The sequence below is a fragment of the Oncorhynchus clarkii genome, chromosome 4 (assembly GCF_045791955.1).
Source record: "Oncorhynchus clarkii lewisi isolate Uvic-CL-2024 chromosome 4, UVic_Ocla_1.0, whole genome shotgun sequence".
Taxonomy (NCBI): domain Eukaryota; kingdom Metazoa; phylum Chordata; class Actinopteri; order Salmoniformes; family Salmonidae; genus Oncorhynchus; species Oncorhynchus clarkii.
In genome coordinates this window covers 90,544,775-90,569,774 of record NC_092150.1, presented here as the reverse complement: position 1 = coordinate 90,569,774, position 25,000 = coordinate 90,544,775, and the positions used below count along the sequence as shown (strand labels likewise).

At 46.6% G+C, this 25,000-nt stretch overlaps 1 protein-coding gene across 1 annotated transcript in view; it reads left to right on the top strand.

Moving 5' to 3' along the window:
* The window catches only part of LOC139407907 (XK-related protein 6), a 114,741-nt gene that overhangs the window by 87,390 nt on the left and 2,351 nt on the right, over window positions 1–25,000 (top strand). The window lies entirely within an intron of this gene.

Below are 25,000 nucleotides of genomic sequence, written 5' to 3'. Positions count from 1 at the left end.
GTAAATGGTGATCACATCAGATACTGACTGGTTTTCTGCTCCACTGCTTTTTATGAAGATATCTATGGCCAACAGATACAAGTCGTATGAAAAAGTTTGGCCAATTTCCCTGACAATTTCCATGATTTCCATTTATAAATAATTGGGTGTTTGGATCAGCAATTTCATTTTGATCTATCAAATAACTGATGGACACAGTCATATTTCAGTAGTGAAATGAGGTTTATTGGATTAACAGAAAATGTGGCACCCCAATAGAAAAATCACATCAATATTTAGTAGAGCCTCCTTTTGCTAAAATAACAGCCTCTAGACGCTTCCCATAGCCTCTAATGAGTGTCTGGATTCTGGATGAAGGTATTTTGGACCCTTCCTCCTTACAAAACATCTCCAGTTCAGTTAGGTTTGATGGTTGCCGAGCATGGACAGGCCGCTTCAAATCATCCCACAGATTCTCAATGATATTCAGGTCTGGGGACTGGGATGGCCATTCCAGAACATTGTACTTGTATCCTCTGCATAAATGCCCCGGGTAGATTTTGAGCAGTGTTTTGGGTCGTTGTCTTGTTGAAATATCCAGCCCCGGTGTAACTTCAACTTTGTGACTGATTCTTCAACATTATTCCCAAGAATCTGCTGATATTGAGTGGAATCCATGCGACCCTCAACTTTAACAAGATTCCCAGTATCGACACTGGCCACACAGCCCCACAGCATGATGGAACCCCCATTTTACTGTGGGTAGCAAGTGTTTTTCCTGGAACACTGTGTACTTTTGCCGCCATGCATAACCTCCCTTGTTATGTCCAAATAACTCAAATCTTTGTTTCATCAGTCCACAGCACCTTATTCCAGAAGGAAGCTGGCTTGTCCAAATGTGCGTTTACATACCTCAAGCGACTCTGTTTGTGGCGTGTGTGCAGAAAAGGCTTCTTGCGCATCCCTCTCCCATTCAGCTTCTCCTTGTGCAAAGTGCGCTGAACTGTTGAAACGATGCACAGTGACACCATCTGCAGCAGGATGATGTTGTAGGTCTCTGGAGGTGGTCTGTGGGCTGGTTTTGACCTTTCTCACCATCCTTCGCCCTTTGCCCTTTGCCTTTTCGATATTTTACTTGGCCTGCCACTTCTGGCCTTAACAAGAACTGTGCCTGTGGTCTTCCATTTCCTCACTGTGTTCCTCACAGTGGACACTGACAGCTTAAATCTCAGCGATAGCTTTTTGTAGCCTTCCTCTAAACCATAATGTTGAACAATCTTTGTTTTCAGGTCACTTGAGAGTTGTTTTGAGGCCCCCCACCATGTTGCCACTCTTCAGAGGAGAGTCAAAGAGACCAACAACTTGCAATTTGGCCACCTTAAATACCTTTTCTCATGATTGGATGAGCTTGTCTATGAAGTTCCAGGCTTAATGAGCTCACCAAACCAATTGTGTGTTCCAATTAATCTGTGCTAAGTAGTTACAGGTTTTCAAATCAACAGAATGACAAGGGTGCCCACATTTTTGCATAGCCTTTTTTTCACATCTGATTTAATTTCAGACAACTTAATATTGCTACACTAAAAATCTTTGTCTGGGCGATAACCCAGTACTCAGCTTTTATTAGAAAATGAACGGCATGCCACTGTGCTCATTTTTCTGTGACGACAGAGTAAATTATTACGCAGCCTCAGAGGGGTGCCCAAACTTCTTCATACGATTGTATAGATCTGTATTCATGTGAAATCCATAGATTAGGGCTTAATACATTTATTTCAACTGACTCATTTCCTAAAATGGACTGTAACTCAGTAAAACAAATATATTGTTGCATGTTACGTTTATGTGTTTGTTTGTTTGTTTGTTTGTTTGTTTGTTGTTTTTACAGAGATACCAACATCTCTAAACAATGGAATTACATGTCCTCAATGATTGAAGGCAGGCGAGATCAGGTGGGACCATTCTAGCCAATGAGAGGGCAGATAACGCGTGTGAAAAAAAAAAAAACCCAGGCACAACCAAGACATTTTTCTCCAAGTTGAGGGAATGCCAGGTGCATCCACTTATATCAGTACGTTGGTACCAGCCTAAATATTTATGACGCTTCTATTCCATGCAAATAAGACTCAAGTAATTCAACACTTTCTCATAGACCCCCATACAAAAAAAACAATAGTTTTCCCAAACAGACTGATTTTATTTCGAGTAAATCCTATCGCTGTGCCTCTTGCTCTTTGACCTCTCTTCTTTCCCACCATGAAGGAGGCCATCGGCCGACTGCAGATGGGCCATTCCATGGCCACCCTTCCCCCAAGGGGCGATAAGAGCCAATCAGGAGGCACGGTATCGATGGCAGCCAGAGGGGCTGTGGCTGACAGAACCTTGCCTGCAGCTGTTCCCCCCCCCCCCCCCCCCCCCCCACTCAATCACAACAAACAAACAGTTGAATATGAATCCTTGTCATATGAAGAGAAATTATAGATAAAACCTAATCGGTGCTCATCGGCCATAAACATTACGCAACAAGTTGGAAATCGCAAATTCAAAAAAGTGGTCTGGAAGGAAATCAATGGCTAACTGCAAGAGTTGCAAAGCAATCATTAGCCTGCTATTCAGTGGAGTGGGTGTGTGGTCCAAGTCTGGGTTTAAGGGGTCTCTTTTCCAACCTTAACAGGATAAACATTCACATGCAACACCATGGGACAGGAAAAGGTTGAATACATTGGCCATGCTGTCAATCCAGCATGACTTCTGCCGCATTCAAAACAACTGGAAACTGGGAAATCTCAGACTTCAGTGAGTACAAGACAACTGGAAACTGGGAAATCTCAGACTTCAGTGAGTACAAGACAACTGGAAACTGGGAAATCTCAGACTTCAGTGAGTACAAGACAACTGGAAACTGGGAAATCTCAGATGTTTATTGTTAATTTCACTATTGTACATTATCTAGTTCACTTGCTTTGGCAATGTTAACATAGGTTTCCTATGCCAATAAAACCCCTTTAATTTAATTTAGTTGAGAGAGAGAGAGATCTTTTCATCCCCGCTATGCAAACAAGGCTGATTCCCGCAACAATTTCACTGTTTTAAACAAGTTTTGTTTAGCTAATAAAAATGAAAACATTACTTCAAACTACTTTTGAGTTACCTAGTTAAACATTTACAACAACATAAAATTCATGTCTTAAACGTTTGCTACGTTTCTGGAAAATAGCTAATAAAATGTGCAAACTGCTTGACACATTGTTACTTACCTTACAGATCAGGAAGTCAGCTCATTCCCTCCCTATTCATATGCAAATCCATTTGGTTCAAACACTGGCTTGGCTGCCATGTTTTTATTTTCACCTTCCCTTATCTACACTGAAATAATATCATTTCACCAGTCCTCTATTATCATTTATGTTTTTATCATTAGTACTTATGGTTGAATATATATATGTATATATATATTTTTTTTGTATTTATCATTAATACTTGTGGTTGAATATATATATATATATGTATTTATCATTAGTACATTAGTACTTTGGTTGAATATATATATTTATGTATCTACTGTAGGTCCTATGGACACAGCAATACATAATCGTGCGGATACAACTACAACACCTTTTGAAACAGCTGTGAAAACAAACCTGACAATAATTAGGATTTCAATACAGAAACTTCAATCGTTTTTTTGGTATGGTTGTGTCATTATTTTATTTTTTGCAGATTTTTTTTTGTACTCTCACATGGCGATCATAGACTAAAATACTGAATTCTGGTCTGTGGAATATAGAGAGAGGTGGGTTGCCGTGTGGTGTGGGAGGGTTTCTGCCTGCCACTTGTTCTCAACAGGCAGTCAGTCTCGGAAATGGGGACTTGAAGAGGGAAAACTGCAAAGTCCAGACACTGCTGCTTTCTTTGTTCTGAGAGTTTGCTGTTAATCTGTGTATCTCATATTATAAGACAGAGCAAGAAAACGTTCTGAGCAGGTCAACATGACAATAACAGCAGCTGTAGATGATGTAATGAAACGTTGGAGGGTGGTTGGTAACGGAGGACAGCAGGTGGGTCTGGGTGTTGGGCAGAACCCCCTAGGTCCTGGAGAACAGGTAACGGAGGACAGCGGGTGGGTCTGGGTGTTGGGCAGAACCCCCTAGGTCCTGGAGAACAGGTAACGGAGGACAGCAGGTGGGTCTGGGTGTTGGGCAGAACCCCCTAGGTCCTGGAGAACAGGTAGCGGAGGACCGCAGGTGTGTCTGGGTGTTGGGCAGAAACCCTTAGGTCCTGGAGAACAGGTAACGGAGGACAGCAGGTGGGTCTGGGTGTTGGGCAGAACCCCCTAGGTCCTGAAGAACAGGAGCAGAGTTAAAGGGAACAGGAGAGGACATAGAGTCCTCGTAAACAAGCGAACACACAGGTACAGTGGCACAATGTGATGGATTAGTGCAGTGTTATAAATAGGAGATATGTACTTTTCAACAGTTTTGGAAGGTATAGCCTCACCTCAAGCTGGTCCCCCTCCGACTTAGAGCACAGAGAGTCCGACTGATATGAACTCACTGGTTCTGCTAGATGGGATACCTCCTGGGGGACTCGGACAGTCGACGGTCCTAAAGTCATTTGGAGAGGTAAAATTGAAGAGGTACATTTTTAGAAGCTCAGCGTAACTACCATTTTTTGCTTTCTCAAATGTCAACCAAATCTTAACATATTTAGTCTGTTGGGCGCCTTTCGTTGTTACGTGTTGCTGACTAAACTCAGAGGGCCCTCAGCTGTCATGTTGCTGACTAAACTCAGAGGGCCCTCAGCTGTCATGTTGCTGACTAAACTCAAGGGCCCTCAGCTGTCATGTTGCTGACTAAACTCAGAGGGCCCTCAGCTGTCATGTTGCTGACTAAACTCAAGGGCCCTCAGCTGTCATGTTGCTGACTAAACTCAGAGGGCCCTCAGCTGTCATGTTGCTAACTAAACTCAGAGGGCCCTCAGCTGTCATGTTGCTGACTAAACTCAGAGGGCCCTCAGCTGTCATGTTGCTGACTAAACTCAGAGGGGGACTTCCAGAGAGTGGAGAGGTGATTAATACAGGTGTAGATCTTACCTTGAAATGCTGACTTACAAGCCCTTAACCAACAATGCAGTTTAAAGAACAATAAGAGTTACGAAAAATAATTACTAATTAAACTAAAGTAAAAAAAGAGTCAATGTGCTGGGTACAGGTTAGTAATGAGGCTATATACAGGGGGTACCGGTCCAGAGTCAATGTGCTGGGTACAGGTTAGTAATGAGACTATATACAGGGGGCACCGGTACAGAGTCAATGTGCTGGGTACAGGTTAGTAATGAGACTATATACAGGGGGTACCGGTACAGAGTCAATGTGCTGGGTACAGGTTAGTAATGAGACTATATACAGGGGGTACCGGTACAGAGTCAATGTGCTGGGTACAGGTTAGTAATGAGACTATATACAGGGGGTACCGGTACAGAGTCAATGTGCTGGGTACAGGTTAGTAATGAGACTATATACAGGGGGTACCGGTACAGAGTCAATGTGCTGGGTACAGGTTAGTAATGAGACTATATACAGGGGGCACCGGTACAGAGTCAATGTGCTGGGTACAGGTTAGTAATGAGACTATATACAGGGGGTACCGGTACAGAGTCAATGTGCTGGGTACAGGTTAGTAATGAGACTATATACAGGGGGTACCGGTACAGAGTCAATGTGCTGGGTACAGGTTAGTAATGAGACTATATACAGGGGGTACCGGTACAGAGTCAATGTGCTGGGTACAGGTTAGTAATGAGACTATATACAGGGGGTACCGGTACAGAGTCAATGTGCTGGGTACAGGTTAGTAATGAGACTATATACAGGGGGTACCGGTACAGAGTCAATGTGCTGGGTACAGGTTAGTAATGAGACTATATACAGGGGGTACCGGTACAGAGTCAATGTGCTGGGTACAGGTTAGTAATGAGACTATATACAGGGGGTACCGGTACAGAGTCAATGTGCTGGGTACAGGTTAGTAATGAGACTATATACAGGGGGTACCGGTACAGAGTCAATGTGCTGGGTACAGGTTAGTAATGAGACTATATACAGGGGGTACCGGTACAGAGTCAATGTGCTGGGTACAGGTTAGTAATGAGACTATATACAGGGGGTACCGGTACAGAGTCAATGTGCTGGGTACAGGTTAGTAATGAGACTATATACAGGGGGTACCGGTACAGAGTCAATGTGCTGGGTACAGGTTAGTAATGAGACTATATACAGGGGGCACCGGTAGAGAGTCAATGTGCTGGGTACAGGTTAGTAATGAGACTATATACAGGGGTACCGGTACAGAGTCAATGTGCTGGGTACAGGTTAGTAATGAGAATATATACAGGGGGTACCGGTACAGAGTCAATGTGCTGGGTACAGGTTAGTAATGAGACTATATACAGGGGGTACCGGTACAGAGTCAATGTGCTGGGTACAGGTTAGTAATGAGACTATATACAGGGGGTACCGGTACAGAGTCAATGTGCTGGGTACAGGTTAGTAATGAGACTATATACAGGGGGCACCGGTACAGAGTCAATGTGCTGGGTACAGGTTAGTAATGAGACTATATACAGGGGGTACCGGTACAGAGTCAATGTGCTGGGTACAGGTTAGTAATGAGACTATATACAGGGGGTACCGGTACAGAGTCAATGTGCTGGGTACAGGTTAGTAATGAGACTATATACAGGGGGTACCGGTACAGAGTCAATGTGCTGGGTACAGGTTAGTAATGAGACTATATACAGGGGGCACCGGTACAGAGTCAATGTGCTGGGTACAGGTTAGTAATGAGACTATATACAGGGGGTACCGGTACAGAGTCAATGTGCTGGGTACAGGTTAGTAATGAGACTATATACAGGGGGCACCGGTACAGAGTCAATGTGCTGGGTACAGGTTAGTAATGAGACTATATACAGGGGGTACCGGTACAGAGTCAATGTGCTGGGTACAGGTTAGTAATGAGACTATATACAGGGGGTACCGGTACAGAGTCAATGTGCTGGGTACAGGTTAGTAATGAGACTATATACAGGGGGTACCGGTACAGAGTCAATGTGCTGGGTACAGGTTAGTAATGAGACTATATACAGGGGGTACCGGTACAGAGTCAATGTGCTGGGTACAGGTTAGTAATGAGACTATATACAGGGGGTACCGGTACAGAGTCAATGTGCTGGGTACAGGTTAGTAATGAGACTATATACAGGGGGTACCGGTACAGAGTCAATGTGCTGGGTACAGGTTAGTAATGAGACTATATACAGGGGGTACCGGTACAGAGTCAATGTGCTGGGTACAGGTTAGTAATGAGACTATATACAGGGGGTACCGGTACAGAGTCAATGTGCTGGGTACAGGTTAGTAATGAGACTATATACAGGGGGTACCGGTACAGAGTCAATGTGCTGGGTACAGGTTAGTAATGAGACTATATACAGGGGGTACCGGTACAGAGTCAATGTGCTGGGTACAGGTTAGTAATGAGACTATATACAGGGGGTACCGGTACAGAGTCAATGTGCTGGGTACAGGTTAGTAATGAGACTATATACAGGGGGTACCGGTACAGAGTCAATGTGCTGGGTACAGGTTAGTAATGAGACTATATACAGGGGGTACCGGTACAGAGTCAATGTGCTGGGTACAGGTTAGTAATGAGACTATATACAGGGGGCACCGGTACAGAGTCAATGTGCTGGGTACAGGTTAGTAATGAGACTATATACAGGGGGTACCGGTACAGAGTCAATGTGCTGGGTACAGGTTAGTAATGAGACTATATACAGGGGGCACCGGTACAGAGTCAATGTGCTGGGTACAGGTTAGTAATGAGACTATATACAGGGGGTACCGGTACAGAGTCAATGTGCTGGGTACAGGTTAGTAATGAGACTATATACAGGGGGTACCGGTACAGAGTCAATGTGCTGGGTACAGGTTAGTAATGAGACTATATACAGGGGGTACCGGTACAGAGTCAATGTGCTGGGTACAGGTTAGTAATGAGACTATATACAGGGGGTACCGGTACAGAGTCAATGTGCTGAGTACAGGTTAGTAATGAGACTATATACAGGGGGTACCGGTACAGAGTCAATGTGCTGGGTACAGGTTAGTAATGAGACTATATACAGGGGGTACCGGTACAGAGTCAATGTGCTGGGTACAGGTTAGTAATGAGACTATATACAGGGGGTACCGGTACAGAGTCAATGTGCTGGGTACAGGTTAGTAATGAGACTATATACAGGGGGTACCGGTACAGAGTCAATGTGCTGGGTACAGGTTAGTAATGAGACTATATACAGGGGGTACCGGTACAGAGTCAATGTGCTGGGTACAGGTTAGTAATGAGACTATATACAGGGGGCACCGGTACAGAGTCAATGTGCTGGGTACAGGTTAGTAATGAGACTATATACAGGGGGTACCGGTACAGAGTCAATGTGCTGGGTACAGGTTAGTAATGAGACTATATACAGGGGGCACCGGTACAGAGTCAATGTGCTGGGTACAGGTTAGTAATGAGACTATATACAGGGGGTACCGGTACAGAGTCAATGTGCTGGGTACAGGTTAGTAATGAGACTATATACAGGGGGTACCGGTACAGAGTCAATGTGCTGGGTACAGGTTAGTAATGAGACTATATACAGGGGGTACCGGTACAGAGTCAATGTGCTGGGTACAGGTTAGTAATGAGACTATATACAGGGGGTACCGGTACAGAGTCAATGTGCTGGGTACAGGTTAGTAATGAGACTATATACAAGGGGGTACCGGTACAGAGTCAATGTGCTGGGTACAGGTTAGTAATGAGACTATATACAGGGGGTACCGGTACAGAGTCAATGTGCTGGGTACAGGTTAGTAATGAGACTATATACAGGGGGTACCGGTACAGAGTCAATGTGCTGGGTACAGGTTAGTAATGAGACTATATACAGGGGGTACCGGTACAGAGTCAATGTGCTGGGTACAGGTTAGTAATGAGACTATATACAGGGGGCACCGGTACAGAGTCAATGTGCTGGGTACAGGTTAGTAATGAGACTATATACAGGGGGTACCGGTACAGAGTCAATGTGCTGGGTACAGGTTAGTAATGAGACTATATACAGGGGGCACCGGTACAGAGTCAATGTGCTGGGTACAGGTTAGTAATGAGACTATATACAGGGGGTACCGGTACAGAGTCAATGTGCTGGGTACAGGTTTGTAATGAGACTATATACAGGGGGTACCGGTACAGAGTCAATGTGCTGGGTACAGGTTAGTAATGAGACTATATACAGGGGGCACCGGTAGAGAGTCAATGTGCTGGGTACAGGTTAGTAATGAGACTATATACAGGGGGTACCGGTACAGAGTCAATGTGCTGGGTACAGGTTAGTAATGAGACTATATACAGGGGGCACCGGTACAGAGTCAATGTGCTGGGTACAGGTTAGTAATGAGACTATATACAGGGGGTACCGGTACAGAGTCAATGTGCTGGGTACAGGTTAGTAATGAGACTATATACAGGGGGTACCGGTACAGAGTCAATGTGCTGGGTACAGGTTAGTAATGAGACTATATACAGGGGGTACCGGTACAGAGTCAATGTGCTGGGTACAGGTTAGTAATGAGACTATATACAGGGGGTACCGGTACAGAGTCAATGTGCTGGGTACAGGTTAGTAATGAGACTATATACAGGGGGTACCGGTACAGAGTCAATGTGCTGGGTACAGGTTAGTAATGAGACTATATACAGGGGGCACCGGTACAGAGTCAATGTGCTGGGTACAGGTTAGTAATGAGACTATATACAGGGGGTACCGGTACAGAGTCAATGTGCTGGGTACAGGTTAGTAATGAGACTATATACAGGGGGCACCGGTAGAGAGTCAATGTGGAGGCTATATACAGGGTGTTACGGTACAGGGTCAATGTGGAGGCTATATTCAGGGGGTACCGGTACAGAGTCAATGTGGAGGCTATATACAGGGTATTACGGTACAGGGTCAATGTGGAGGCTATATACAGGGTGTTACGGTACAGGGTCAATGTGGAGGCTATATACAGGGGGCACCGGTACAGAGTCAATGTGGAGGATATATACAGGGGGTACTGGTACAGAGTCAATGTGGAGGCTATATACAGGAGGTACCAGTACAGAGTTAATGTGGAGGCTATATACAGGAGGTACCAGTACAGAGTCAATGTGGAGGCTATATACAGGAGGTACCAGTACAGAGTTAATGTGGAGGCTCTATACAGGGGGTACCGGTACAGAGTCAATGTGGAGGCTATATACAGGGGGTACCGGTACAGAGTCAATGTGGAGGCTATATACAGGGGGTACCGGTACAGAGTCAATGTGGAGGCTATATACAGGGGGTACCGGTACAGAGTCAATGTGGAGGCTATATACAGGAGGTACCAGTACAGAGTTAATGTGGAGGCTACATACAGGAGGTACCAGTACAGAGTCAATGTGGAGGCTATATACAGGGGGTACCGGTACAGAGTCAATGTGGAGGCTATATACAGGGGGTACCGGTTAGTCGTGGTCATTGAGGTAATGAGTATGTCGATGAGAATGGGGGCGTGCTCGGCCCTCCTTTTCCTATAGTCCACAGTCAGCTCCTTTGTCTTGCTCACATTGAGGGAGAGGTTGCTGTCCTGGAACTGACAGGTCTCTCCCTATTGGCTGTCTCATCATTGTTGGTGATCAGGCCTACCACTGCTGTGTTGTCAGCAAACTTAATGATGTTGTTGGAGTCGTGCCATGCGGTCATGGGTGAACAGGGAGTACAGGAGGGGACTAAGTACGCACCCCTGAGTGGCCCACGTGTAGGGTTCAGCGTGACAGATGTGTTGTTGCCTACCTACCCTTACCACTTGAGGGGCGGCCCGTCTGGGAGTCCAGGATTCAGTTGCTGAGGGAGGTGTTTAGTCCCAGGGTCCTGAGCTTTGAGGGTACTATGGTGTGGAACGCTGAGCTGTAGTCAACGAACAGCATTCTCACATAGGTGTTAGTTTTGTCCAGGTCGGAAAGGGCAGTGTGGAATGCAATAGAGATTGCATCATCTGTGGATCTGTTGTGGCGGTATAAAAAAAATTGGAGTGGGTCTGGGGTTTCTGGGAAATGGTGTTGATGTGAGCCATGACCAGTCTTTTTCAAAGCACTTCATGACTACAAGACAAGAGTGCTACGGGTTTGGTAGTGATTTTGCCTTGGTGTTCTGTGGTTCTAATTACACCCTCGAAAAATGTTCACTCCCTCAGCATTGGGACACGTGTGAAAAGGGGTGAGGGGAAGTGGGAGTGGGAGAATTCGGGATTCAGCCTCTTTCACTCGTTTTCTATTTCTTTTTTGTAATTCTCCATCCCTTCAGCCAATGAAAACTTCTCCCGACATGCAGGCTTCTTCTACGACAGTGTGGCAGTTTGTGGTGGTCTGCAGCTGTGATGCTAATGGATGGGAGTGTTTACAGGAAGGATGCTGTTGTATTAGTCGAAGTGATTTAAAGGAGGATGATGAGAGAGGTGGGGGGGAAGAGAGAGAGAGAGAGGTGGGGGGGTAGAGAGAGAGAGAGAGAGGGGTGGGGGGTAGAGAGAGAGAGAGAGAGGTGGGGGGTAGAGAGAGAAAGGTGGGGGGGTAGAGAGAGAGAGAGGTGGGGGGTAGAGAGAGAGAGGTCGGGGGTAGAGAGAGAGAGGTGGGGGGTAGAGAGAGAGAGAGAGGTGGGGGGGTAGAGAGAGAGAGAGGTGGAGGTAGAGAGAGATGTGGGGGGTAGAGAGAGAGAGAGAGGTGGGGGGTAGAGAGAGAGAGAGGTGGGGGTAGAGAGAGAAGTGAGGGGTAGAGCGAGAGAGAGAGGTGGGGGGGTAGAGAGAGAGAGGTGGGGGGTAGAGAGAGAGGTGGGAGGTAGAGAGAGAGAGGTGGGGGGTAGAGAAAGAGAGAGGTGGGGTTGTAGAGAGAGAGAGGTGGGGGGATAGAGAGAGAGAGGTGGGGGGGTAGAGAGAGAGAGAGAGGTGAGGGGTAGAGAGAGAGAGAGGTGGGGGTAGAGAGAGAGAAGTGGTGGGGGTAGAGAGAGAGGTGGGAGGTAGAGAGAGAGAGGTGGGGGGTAGAGAAAGAGAGAGCTGGGGTTGTAGAGAGAGAGAGGTGGGGGGATAGAGAGAGAGAGGTGGGGGGTAGGAGAGAGGTGGGGGATAGAGAGAGAGAGAGGGGTGGGGGTAGCGAGAGAGAAAGGTGGGGGGTAGAGAGAGAGAGGTGGGGTTTTAGAGAGATAATTGGGGGTAGAGAGAGAGAAAGGTGGGGGGTAGAGAGAGAGAGGTGGGGTTGTAGAGAGATAGTTGGGGGTAGAGAGAGAGAAAGGTGGGGGGTAGAGAGAGAGAGGTGGGGGGGTAGAGAGAGAGAGAGGTGAGGGGTAGAGAGAGAGAGAGGTGGGGGTAGAGAGAGAGAAGTGGTGGGGGTAGAGAGAGAGGTGGGAGGTAGAGAGAGAGAGGTGGGGGGTAGAGAAAGAGAGAGCTGGGGTTGTAGAGAGAGAGAGGTGGGGTTTTAGAGAGATAATTGGGGGTAGAGAGAGAGAAAGGTGGGGGGTAGAGAGAGAGAGGTGGGGTTGTAGAGAGATAGTTGGGGGTAGAGAGAGAGAAAGGTGGGGGGTAGAGAGAGAGAGGTGGGGGGGTAGAGAGAGAGAGAGAGGTGAGGGGTAGAGAGAGAGAGAGGTGGGGGTAGAGAGAGAGAAGTGGTGGGGGTAGAGAGAGAGGTGGGAGGTAGAGAGAGAGAGGTGGGGGGTAGAGAAAGAGAGAGCTGGGGTTGTAGAGAGAGAGAGGTGGGGGGATAGAGAGAGAGAGGTGGGGGGTAGAGAGAGAGGTGGGGGGTAGAAAGAGAGAGGTGGGGGGTAGAGAGAGAGAGGGGTGGGGGTAGCGAGAGAGAAAGGTGGGGGGTAGAGAGAGAGAGGTGGGGTTGTAGAGAGATAGTTGGGGGTAGAGAGAGAGAAAGGTGGGGGGTAGAGAGAGAGAGGTGGGGTTGTAGAGAGATAGTTGGGGGTAGAGAGAGAGAGAGGTGGGGGGTAGAGAGAGAGAGGTGGGGGGGTAGATAGAGAGAGGTGGGGGGGTAGAGAGATAGTTGGGGGTAGAGAGATAGTTGGGGGTAGAGAGAGAGAGAGAGGTGGGGGTAGCGAGAGAGAAAGGAGGGGGGTAGAAAGAGAGGTAAAACACCAAATTCAGAATCTGCAATTCTGCAAAAATATCCTCCGTGTACAATGTAAAACATGCAGAGTAGAATTAAGCCGATACCGGCTAATTATCAAAATCCAGGAAAGAGCTGTTGAATTCTACAACCACCTAAAAGGAAGTGATTCCCAAACCTTCCATAATAAAGCCATCACCTACAGAGAGATGAACCTGGAGAAGAGTCCCCTAAGCAAGCTGGTCCTGGGGCTCTGTTCACAAACACAAACACACCCTACAGAGCCCCAGGACAGCAACACAATTAGACCCAACCAAATCATGAGAAAACAAAAAGATAATTACTTAACACATTGGAAAGAATTAACAAAAAAACAAGAGCAAACTAGAATGCTATTTGGCCCTAAACAGAGAGGACACAGTGGCAGAATACCTGACCACTGTGACTGACCCAAAATTAAGGAAAGCTTTGACAATGTACAGACTCAGTGAGCATAGCCTTGCTATTGAGAAAGGCCACCGAAGGCAGACATGGCTCTCAAGTGAAGACAGGCTATGTGCTCACTGCCTACAAAATGAGGTGGAAACTGAGCTGCACTTCCTAACCTCCTGCCCAATGTATGACCATATTAGAGAGACATATTTCCCTCAGATTACACAACTCCACAAAGAATTCGAAAACAAATCCAATTTTGAAAAACTCCCATATCTATTGAGTGAAATACCACAGTGTGACATCACAGCAGCAATATGTGTGACCTGTTGCCACAAGAAAAGGGCAACCAGTTTATTTTGTTTATTATCTATTTCACTTGCTTTGGCAATGTTAACATATGTTTCCCATGCCAATAAATCCCTTAAATTGAATTGAGCTGTGAGGGCAGAGAGAGTTGGGGGGGATAGAGAGAGGTTTGAATTTCAGGCTGTAAGTAAGAGAAGAGGGAGAGGAGAAGGGAGAGGAGAAGGGAGAGGGGGAGGGAGAGGAGAAGGGAGAGGGGGAGGGAGAGGAGAAGGGATAGGAGGAGGGAGAGGAGAAGGGAGAGGGGGAGGGAGAGGATAAGGGAGAGGGGGAGGGAGAGGAGAAGGGAGAGGGGAGGGAGAGGAGAAGGGAGAGGAGAAGGGAGAGGAGGAGGGAGAGGAGAAGGGAGAGGGGGAGGGAGAGGAGAAGGGAGAGGAGGAGGGAGAAGGGGGAGAGGAGAAGGGAGAGGAGGGGGGTTAGGAGAAGGGAGAGGAGGATGGAGAGGAGAAGGGAGAGGAGGAGGGGGAGGGAGAGGAGAAGGGAGAGGAGGAGGGTTAGGAGGAGGGAGAGGAGGAGGGAGAGGAGAAGGGAGAGGGGAAGGGAGAGGGGGAGGGTTAGGAGAAGGGAGAGGAGAAGGGAGAGGAGAAGGGAGAGGGTTAGGAGAAGGGAGAGGAGGAGGGAGAGGAGAAGGGAGAGGGGAAGGGAGAGGGGGAGGGTTAGGAGAAGGGAGAGGAGAAGGGAGAGGGTTAGGAGAAGGGAGAGGAGGAGGGAGAGGAGGAGGGAGAGGAGAAGGGAGAGGAGGAGGGTTAGGAGAAGAGAGAGGAAAAGGGAGAGGAGGAGGGTTGGGAGAGGGGAAGGGAGAGGGGAAGGGAGAGGAGGGGGAAGAGGAGAAGGGAGAGGGGGAGGGTTAGGAGAAGAGAGAGGAGAAGGGAGAGGGGAAGGGAGAGGAGGAGGGAGAGGGGGAGGGTTAGGAGAAGAGAGAGGAGAAGGGAGAGGAGGAGGGTTAGGAGAAGAGAGAGGAGAAGGGAGAGGGGAAGGGAGAGGAGGAGGGAGAGGAGAAGGGAGAGGGGGAGGGAGAGGAGGAGGGTAAGGAGGTCTAAAAGAATTGGAATCCTCTCCAGGGGGAAAGTGGGACCGTAAAGGGAGTGTTGTGTGTGTTAGATCTTGTTGATAGGCGCTGATGGGCAGTGGTGTAAAGTCCTTAAAATACTTTAAAGTACTACTTTTTTAGTGTATCTGTACTTTACAATTGATATTTTTACCTTATTTTACTTCTCTACATTCCTAGAGAAAATAATGTACTTTTTTTTTTTACATACATTTTCCCTGATACCCAAATGTACTCAGAGAACATCCCTGGTCATCCCTACTGCCTCTGACCTGGTGGACTCACTAAACAGAGAACATCCCTGGTCATCCCTACTGCCTATGATCTGGAAGACTCACTAAACAGAGAACATCCCTGGTCATCCCTACTGCCTCTGATCTGGAGGACTCACTAAACAGAGAACATCCCTGGTCATCCCTACTGCCTCTGACCTGGTGGACTCACTAAACAGAGAACATCCCTGGTCATCCCTACTGCCTCTGATCTGGAGGACTCACTAAACAGAGAACATCCCTGCTCATCCCTACTACCTCTGATCTGGAGGACTCACTAAACAGAGAACATCCCTGCTCATCCCTACTACCTCTGATCTGGAGGACTCACTAAACAGAGAACATCCCTGGTCCAACAAGTCCTCCATACCCCCTTGCCAGTCTCTATCACCTGCAGTGGCGTAAAAATTGGTGGCCCATCCCCTTTTAGCCGCTCAAACCCTCCTTACCAGCTCAGACAGTGTCTCCTGGACATTCCCAAGGAATCTCTCCAGCAGCCTAAGAGACGTTATTCCTGTTGGTTGTGCCCACAGTCGCTTCTGCACGGTGGCCGATTGAACCGATCTCAAAAGGATGGCTGGATTGTGGAGGATAGGCTCCTCCCACAGCCCAGGCTCCACCCCCTTCTCGTGTGGGCCTCAGCAGCTGCCAGGCCCTCAGCACTGCAGAGTAGAAATCAGAGAGACCTGCTGTACTCAGCCTCTCCGGCTTCATGAGGAACAGTTGCCGGTCCAACCCTAATCCACCAGCTCTCCTCAGCAGCGCGCATGCTGGTTCCCTCCAGCCGACATCAGAATGGTACAGCAGTCTCTGCGTCGTCTTTAGTCGGAAAGCAGCCATCCTGCTCTCCAGTTCCACCAGGCCCTGTCCTCCTTTGCTCTTGCCCCAGTTCACCTTAGCTGACGAAGCTCCCTCGTACACCTTCAGACTGGTCTCTAGTGCCTGCATATCCTGCCCATCCCTGACCATCACAGAAACGTAACCTGCATACGTCGACACTGATACTCTCGACAAGTCCAACACGTCCCTGATTAAGAACAAGTTGTACGTGATTGAGCATCCCGGTACACAATATGTCTGGCCCTTGTGTACTGTTAGCGAGGACCTTGGCAAATATCTTGTAGTCCACACAGAGCAATGCCACACGACTCTCCTATACCGACGCACTCGCGCACCACGCAAATGAATTCCAGTCCGATTATTCCCCAGAATTCTTTAGAAAACTCCACTAAAACATCTGGGTTACGGCCTCTGCCAGTTCATGGGACAACAGAGCAATGTCCATTTCATCCCTGCCAGAGAGAGCTTAGGGAGTTCTGCGAATAAGACCTGAGCACACATAGGATCACGCAGTTCTGCCCTAAACAACTCACTATAGAACTCCACAGTTCACTCCTGCATCTCTCCCCCACAGAGGTCACCCGCCCATCAGACAGCCATAGACAATGCATATCCTCGGCTTCACCTCTCTGTCTTTCCAAACCAAAAAGAAGGAGCTGGGAGCATCCATCTCCTTGAGCATGGAGAACCGATCTCTTACAAGTGCTCCCTTTGTTTTAACCTGGAAAAAACTACCCAGGTCCCTACGTAGTTCGGCTAAATTAGCCTGGAGGCCTACATTTCCTTGCCCCACTATCTCTACCTCCATCTCACTAATACTACGCTCTAGTTCCCCCAATACTCTCCTAGCCTCTGAGGATGAGAGAGCTGTATACTGTTGACAGAAAAGCCAAATTTGGACTTTTCCCACATCCCACCATTGACTCAGAGACTCATTCTCCTCTCCCCACCTTTCCCCCCAAAAAGTCTGGAAACCTGAGCAAAAAGTGGCATCTTGTAAGAGCTTTACATTAAACTTCCAACAGGATGCCTGCCGAGGCCCTGGGGAAATAGACAGCCCAGCCATGGTTATGTGGTGAAATCCCCACCAGGAGAATGGTAGCGCCCAACAGCCTATTGACCCGATTCCTGGACATGTAAAACTGATGGGGTCGGGCTGCACTCACACCTAGACCCAAAGACCGTTACCCACGTATACTGTCTAGTGATGTCTCGTTCTCCAAACACCCACTAGATGAAACTGATTAATTATGTCCTTTATCACCCCCCACTGAGACTGAATGAGGCTCCTCCCCATTTCTATCTTTAGAAAAATCCATGGTACAGTTCCAGTCCCCGCCGACCACCAGCGTCTCCTCAGGCGTTACCTGTGAGAGTTCCTGTCTAAGACACCCAAATAGAACCCCCTCTTTCTCTCCCTGTGTTAGGCGCATACGCATTTATAAGGACAAAACCCATGTTGTTCATTTCTGCTTTAACAATAAGCAGCCTACGTTTACACTCCTCCTTTGAGGAGGTTTTACAGACAGCCCCGGTGCTAAAGGACTGCCACCCCTGTACTAGGATCTGTCCCATGGATCAACACACAGACAGCCCTGGTGCTAAAGGACTGCCACCCCTGTACTAGGATCTGTCCCATGGATCAACACACAGACAGCCCCGGTGCTAAAGGACTGCCACCCCTGTACTAAGATCTGTCCCATGGATCAACACACAGACAGCCCCGGTGCTAAAGGACTGCCACCCCTGTACTAGGATCTGTCCCATGGATCAACACACAGACAGCCCCGGTGCTAAAGGACTGCCACCCCTGTACTAGGATCTGTCCCATGGATCAACACACAGACAGCCCTGGTGCTAAAGGACTGCCACCCCTGTACTAGGATCTGTCCCATGGATCAACACACAGACAGCCCCGGTGCTAAAGGACTGCCACCCCTGCACTAAGATCTGTCCCATGGCTCAACACACAGACAGCCCCGGTGCTAAAGGACTGCCACCCCTGTACTAGGATCTGTCCCATGGATCAACACACAGACAGCCCCGGTGCTAAAGGACTGCCACCCCTGTACTAAGATCTGTCCCATGGATCAACACACAGACAGCCCCGGTGCTAAAGGACTGCCACCCCTGTACTAGGATCTGTCCCATGGATCAACACACAGACAGCCCCGGTGCTAAAGGACTGCCACCCCTGTACTAGGATCTGTCCCATGGATCAACACACAGACAGCCCTGGTGCTAAAGGACTGCCACCCCTGTACTAGGATCTGTCCCATGGATCAACACACAGACAGCCCCGGTGCTAAAGGACTGCCACCCCTGCACTAAGATCTGTCCCATGGATCAACACACAGACAGCCCCGGTGCTAAAGGACTGCCACCCCTGTACTAGGATCTGTCCCATGGATCAACACACAGACAGCCCCGGTGCTAAAGGACTGCCACCCCTGTACTAGGATCTGTCCCATGGCTCGGCACACTTGCCCCTTTCCACCAGAAAGAGACCAATAGCAAAGAAAGAGACCAATAGCAAAGAAAGAGACCAATAGGAAAGAAAGAGACCAATAGCAGAGAAAGAGACCAATAGGAAAGAAAGAGACCAATAGGAAAGAAAGAGACCAATAGGAAAGAAAGAGACCAATAGGAAAGAAAGAGACCAATAGCAGAGAAAGAGACCAATAGCAAAGAAAGAGACCAATAGGAAAGAAAGAGACCAATAGGAAAGAAAGAGACCAATAGGAAAGAAAGAGACCAATAGGAAAGAAAGAGACCAATAGCAGAGAAAGAGACCAATAGCAGAGAAAGAGACCAATAGGAAAGAAAGAGACCAATTGCAGAGAAAGAGACCCAATAGGAAAGCTCAAAAAGCACCAATGCCAGAAGACAACTATTAATCTAAACAACATCTGACGGTAAAGGCTTGCGCATGGTTGTGACCCACTTCCTCAACCTTAAACGTTTCCTGGGTGAGAGGACACCATGCCCCTCATTTTTTCATAGCGTGTTGCACTGATCTTAAAAAAAAATCCTGATCGCAAAAAAAAAAGAGCTTCAAGATCAACCTTTTTTCTCTGTTAAGTCTCATTCAGGAACCTTGACGGTTCCCTCAACGTGAACTTTGACCCCTCTGCCTGACTGGCTGTCAGCTCTGGACCCATTGAAGAGGAGTCTGAATAAGAAAGCCTCCTCATCGTCCTCTTCTTCAGACTCACCATCCTCCTCCTCATCTCCATCGCCCATCCTGACCATCTGCCCTTTCTCTCTAGTCGGGACCTCCCCCCCAGCACCAGGCAAAGGTTCCTTAGTGCCTTAGACCACACAAGCCCCTCCCCTCCCACCTCCTTTCCTCACCCCCCTCAGCCCCTCCCCTCCCACCTCCTTTTCTCTCCCCCCTCAACCCCTCCCCTCCCACCTCCTTTCCTCTCCCCCCTCAGCCCCCCCCCCTCAGCCCCTCCCCTCCCACCTCCTTTCCTCTCCCCCCTCAGCCCCTCCCCTCCCACCTCCTTTCATGACTAACATGACTAGACCCAGCCTCATTTACACCACCATCTATAACCTGACTAGACCTTCCGGTTACTAGTCCAACGCTCTAACCACTAGGCTACCCTGCCGTGTTTAACGGCATCTGCCTGAAAACCTGCCGACAGTACAAACCTACCAAACCGATTCCGTTCTTTCCGGATTTGATCATCTGAATCATGTAGATTCGCAACTACCACCCTAGTCGAAGGAGTCGAAAGAGGAGAAACCTCCTCCACCTTAACTCCAATATCAGGAACACACCTGAATCCATGCCGTAATGACAGCATCTCCTCCGTGCTAGGCTGCGAAGCCATCACGCAAAACCCCAGGAAACTAAACCTCTGTCCTCTTCCTCCGTAACTTTGAAATTAACCAGTGGGTACCGCTAAACTAACAGTGCGTTAACCCTCCACCATAGATAATAACAATTGAAAGAAAACACTAAGTAAAAAATCAAGAAAATAAGTAACTGTTCTGCCTGTGATTATTATTATTTGACCATGCTGGTAATTTATGAACAGTTGAACATCTTGGCCATGTTATGTTATAATCTCCACCCGGCACAGCCAGAAGAGGACTGGCCACCCCACATAGCCTGGTTCCTCTCTAGGTTTCTTCCTAGGTTTTGGCCTTTTTTAGGGAGTTTTAGCCACCGTGCTTCTACACCTGCATTGCTTGCTGTTTGGGGGTTTTAGGCTGAGTTTCTGTACAGCACTTTGAGATATCAGCTGATGTACGAAGGGCTTTATAAATACATTTGGTTTGATTTGAAGTAAGGATGGAGCCCTCCATATGGCTTCTCAACAACAAAAGACTCCCAGCATGCACTGAGAAATAGAGAGAGACCAGTGAAGAACAAACACCATTGTAAATACAACCCATATTTATGTTGATTTATTTTCCCTTTTGTACTTTAACTATTTGCACATCATTACAACTCTGTATATATATAATATGACATTTGGAATGTTTTTATTCTTTTGCAATTTACACTCTTTTGGAGTGTGATGGTCACTGTTCATTTTTAATTGTTTATTTCTGGTACTGGTTCCCACGGACACAGTAGTGTAATCTGACACCACTTGAAACTGGGATGTCCCTCCTACCATTTTAATTCGCTCCTCTGACTGACCATCGACTCCTTGTTCCGAACCCTACCGTCACAGCCACTGACAAAGCACATGCCTGCCATGCTTACATCTAAGGAGAGAGTGCAATTATCACTATAGCACATTCAGAGATCGATTTATAGCCATTAATCTAAAATTATTCATAGATTTTAAACAACAAAAAAACACTTTCTGATTGTCATAAATGGAGAAGATTAGGGGCAGATGTTTTGATCAAGAGAGACCTTTAGAAAATATGCACATTTTCTCTAACACTAAACATTCAAATATGTATTTTACAGTTATAAGGAAGGTGAAATCTTATAGTTAGCAGTTTTATAATTTCATTATAATATATTTAGAAAGCATATAAGTCATTTCAAGCCTTATTCATACAGTTTTGTTGAATAGGAAATACGTCGTATAAAATATTTCATATTTTCATATTTGTACTGTACACTTGAGCTTGTGTCCTCAAAAGTGACTACACCTCAGCAATTTACATACAAAAAAAAGATCAGAAAGGTGAGATTTGAATCATTCTTGGAGTATGCAGTATTGCTAGTTATTGTTTATGGTCCTCTCATGATAAATAACTAAATACATAGATCACATTTGAGAGGATATGTAGTTACATTTAAGAGGTTTAACCGTAACTTTAACTTGAGTTAAAGACCTATCACTAACCCCTAGCCTAGCTAATCTTAGCCACCTAGCTAACGATAGCATTAGCAACCTAGCCACCTAGCTAACGATAGCATTAGCAACCTAGCCACCTAGCTAACGATAGCATTAGCAACCTAGCCACCTAGCTAACGATAGCATTAGCAACCTAGCCACCTAGCTAACGATAGCATTAGCAACCTAGCCACCTAGCTAACGATAGCATTATCTACCTAGACACCTAGATAACGATAGCATTAGCAACCTAGCCACCTAGCATACGTTAGCTACAACAAATTGTAATTCGTAAACATATCATACGTTTGTCAAATTCCTAACATATACATATCTAGTTGGAGCGTCTCAGATTTACATTTATTGTGTGACGTCTACCCCTGGGTCCAGGTTGGTTTGACTGGTAATGATGACATCAAAGTTAGCTGGCTACCTTAATAATAATAATGCTTTCTGGAATACCCCCAATGGTCCAATTTTGGGTTATTTAGAATAGATTTAGAGGTAAATAGTAATTAGTATTCCACTGCCCTCACGCCAGCCAGACAAAACAACAGCCATGAGCATCGGAACCTAACATGACCCCTTTATGCCTAACACTGAACTGTGCATAACCGACTCTTAATTTAGACACAAACAACAACATCCCTCCTCTCCTCTCCCCTCCCCTCCCCTCCCCTCCCATTGCAACTGTGGTGATGTCTGGAAAGCAAAACCAGCGTGATTCTCAATGACTAAGACACTCTGTGATAGCACTCTGTATTTAGAAGTACAACTACGTCCTCACTTCACTGTTTGTTTTGAGAGAGAGAGAGAGAGAGAGAGAGAGAGAGAGAGAGGGGAGAGAGAGAGAGAGAGAGAGAGAGAGGGAGAGAGAGATAGAGAGGGGGAGAGAGAGAGAGAGAGGGGGAGAGAGGGGAGAGAGAGAGAGAGAGAGAGAGAGAGAGGGAGAGAGAGAGGTAGAGAGATATAGAGAGGGGGAGAGAGGGGGAGAGAGAGAGGGAGAGATAGAGAGAGACAGAGGAGGGAGGGGGGGGGGGGAGTTAGAGAAAAAGCTATTTCTGTCCCTGCCACGCTATTGTCCTCGCTTGAATGGCTTCACATCAAGGGTAGATGCATTTAGACACTGTGCCAGCTCAGTTAGGCAGACAGAGATTGTTGCTAGGCCAGCCAGCAAGCTAGTTGGCCAGACATGCAGCTCTCTCCACTACTAGGTGGAGGGGATTCTAAAGACACTACCAAATGGAGCTACACTACTAACCATGAGTATGACATCCTGGCATTTAAACATACTATAAAACATTATATTTTTGCATACCCAGTCATAGTATTTCAACTGTAAGTTATGGACAATAGAAGCTTCCAGAATATTCTCAAAAGGTCATGAGAGGTTAACTGTATATTAAACGCTAAAACCAAATTCATAGGAAGAAAATAAATTCATGCCACATTGGCTTCTTAAATCATCCAAAAGCTACTGTTTACCACAGAGAGAGTTCGATTCTATCTGTTCTCCCTCTCTCTCTCTTTCTCTTTCCTGGCTGGCAAAGTACCAGGATGTTGTGTCTGGTTTTGAATCTGAATTTCGAGAATTTAATTTGAAAACTGAATCTGAACGTATCTGAGAGTTGAATATATGAAACTTTGATAAACTTGGAATGTTTGTAAACTTGATACACAGACAGTTAATGTAATATCTACTATATTGAAACTGAATATATAAATATTCAATTTGAATATTCAATTCAATTGAAATGTTATGTTTTAACTGAATGCGACATTCATTCAGTTCAGTTTCCAATCATGAAATAAAATTATTCCGTTTGGGCATTACAAATTAAAAATATTCAAAAAATATTCAATATCCTACAAATTCTACATGATGGAATTGAAATACGATTTCTGTTGGCACTGAAATCACTTCAGTGAATGTCGAACTAAACCGAAGAGACTGGTGAATGAATGAGTAACAGATTACATTATTATATTGTTACGCTGTTACCCTGTTACCCTGTTACCCTGTTACGCTGTTACCCTGTTACGCTGTTACCCTTTTACCCCGTTACGCTGTTACCCTGTTACCCTGTTACCCTGTTACAATGTTACACTGTTACCCTGTTACTCTGTTACCCTGTTACCCTGTTACGCTGTTACCCTGTTACGCTGTTACCCTGTTACCCTGTTACCCTGTTACGATGTTACCCTGTTACACTGTTACTCTGTTACCCTGTTACCCTGTTACCCTGTTACCCTTTATGCTGTTACCCTGTTACCCTGTTACCCTGTTACGCTGTTACCCTGTTACCCTGTTACGCTGTTACCCTGTTACCCTGTTACCCTGTTACACTGTTACAATGTTACCCTATTACAATGTTACAATGTTACCCTGTTACCCTGTTACCCTGTTACGCTGTTACCCTGTTACCCTGTTACCATGTTACGATGTTACCCTGTTACAATGTTACACTGTTGAGCGTGAAAGACCCAGCAGCGTTGCAGTTCTTGACACAAACCGTTGCGCCTGGCACCTACCACCAAACTCCGTTCAAAGGCACTTCAATCTTTTGTCTTACCCATTCACCCTCTGAATGACACACACATACACAAGCAATGTCTCAATTGGCACAAGGCTTAAAAATCCTTCTTTAACCTGTCTCCTCCCCTTCATCTACACTGGCTGACGTGGATTTAACCAGTGACATCAATAAGGGATCATATCTTTCACCTGGATTCACCTGGTTAGTCTGTCATGGAAAGAGCAGGTGTTCCTAATGTTTTGTACACTCTGTGTATTATCTTGTCCTGTGTGTGTGTGTGTGTGTGTGTGTGTGTGTGTGTGTGTGTGTGTGTGTGTGTGTGTGTGTGTGTGTGTGTGTGTGTGTGTGTGTGCACTCACATGCAGCAAAAGGGGAAAGTGAGACGTTTGTTTGATCACTGTCATTAATCGTCAACACATCAGACACAGTTTCAAATCAAGAAATTCAAGTTCAATTTATTGACAAGACAAAAGGAGCTGATTGTGGACTACGGGAAACGAAGGGCTGAGCAAGTGTAACGGATGTGAGACGGATGTGTAACGGCTAGCTTAGTTAGCGGTGGTGCGCGTTAAATAGCGTTTCAATCGGTGACGTCACTTGCTCTGAGACCTTGAAGTAGTGGTTCCCCCTTTGCTCTGCAACGGTATCCACGATGGTATTCTGTGTCAGCTAGCGATATTCAAAAAAATAAATATTTTTCACTAAAAAAATTGTTAATAAAAAAAAATGTGGAACCCCTGCATACCTTGGTGGACCCCTAGGGGACCGCAGACCCCAGTTTGGAAACCTCTGAACTAGACTTAATCTCCCCTCTTCTTTCCTTCCTTCCTTCCTTCCTCTCTCTCTCTTTCTCTCCACGTCCCATGATCCAGAGAAACCGGGCCGAGACCCTGCAATGTAAGAAGAATAGGGGTTCCACAGGGCTCTGTGTTGGGTTAAATATATTTCTCTCTCTTTCTCTCCACGTCTCCTCTGTCAG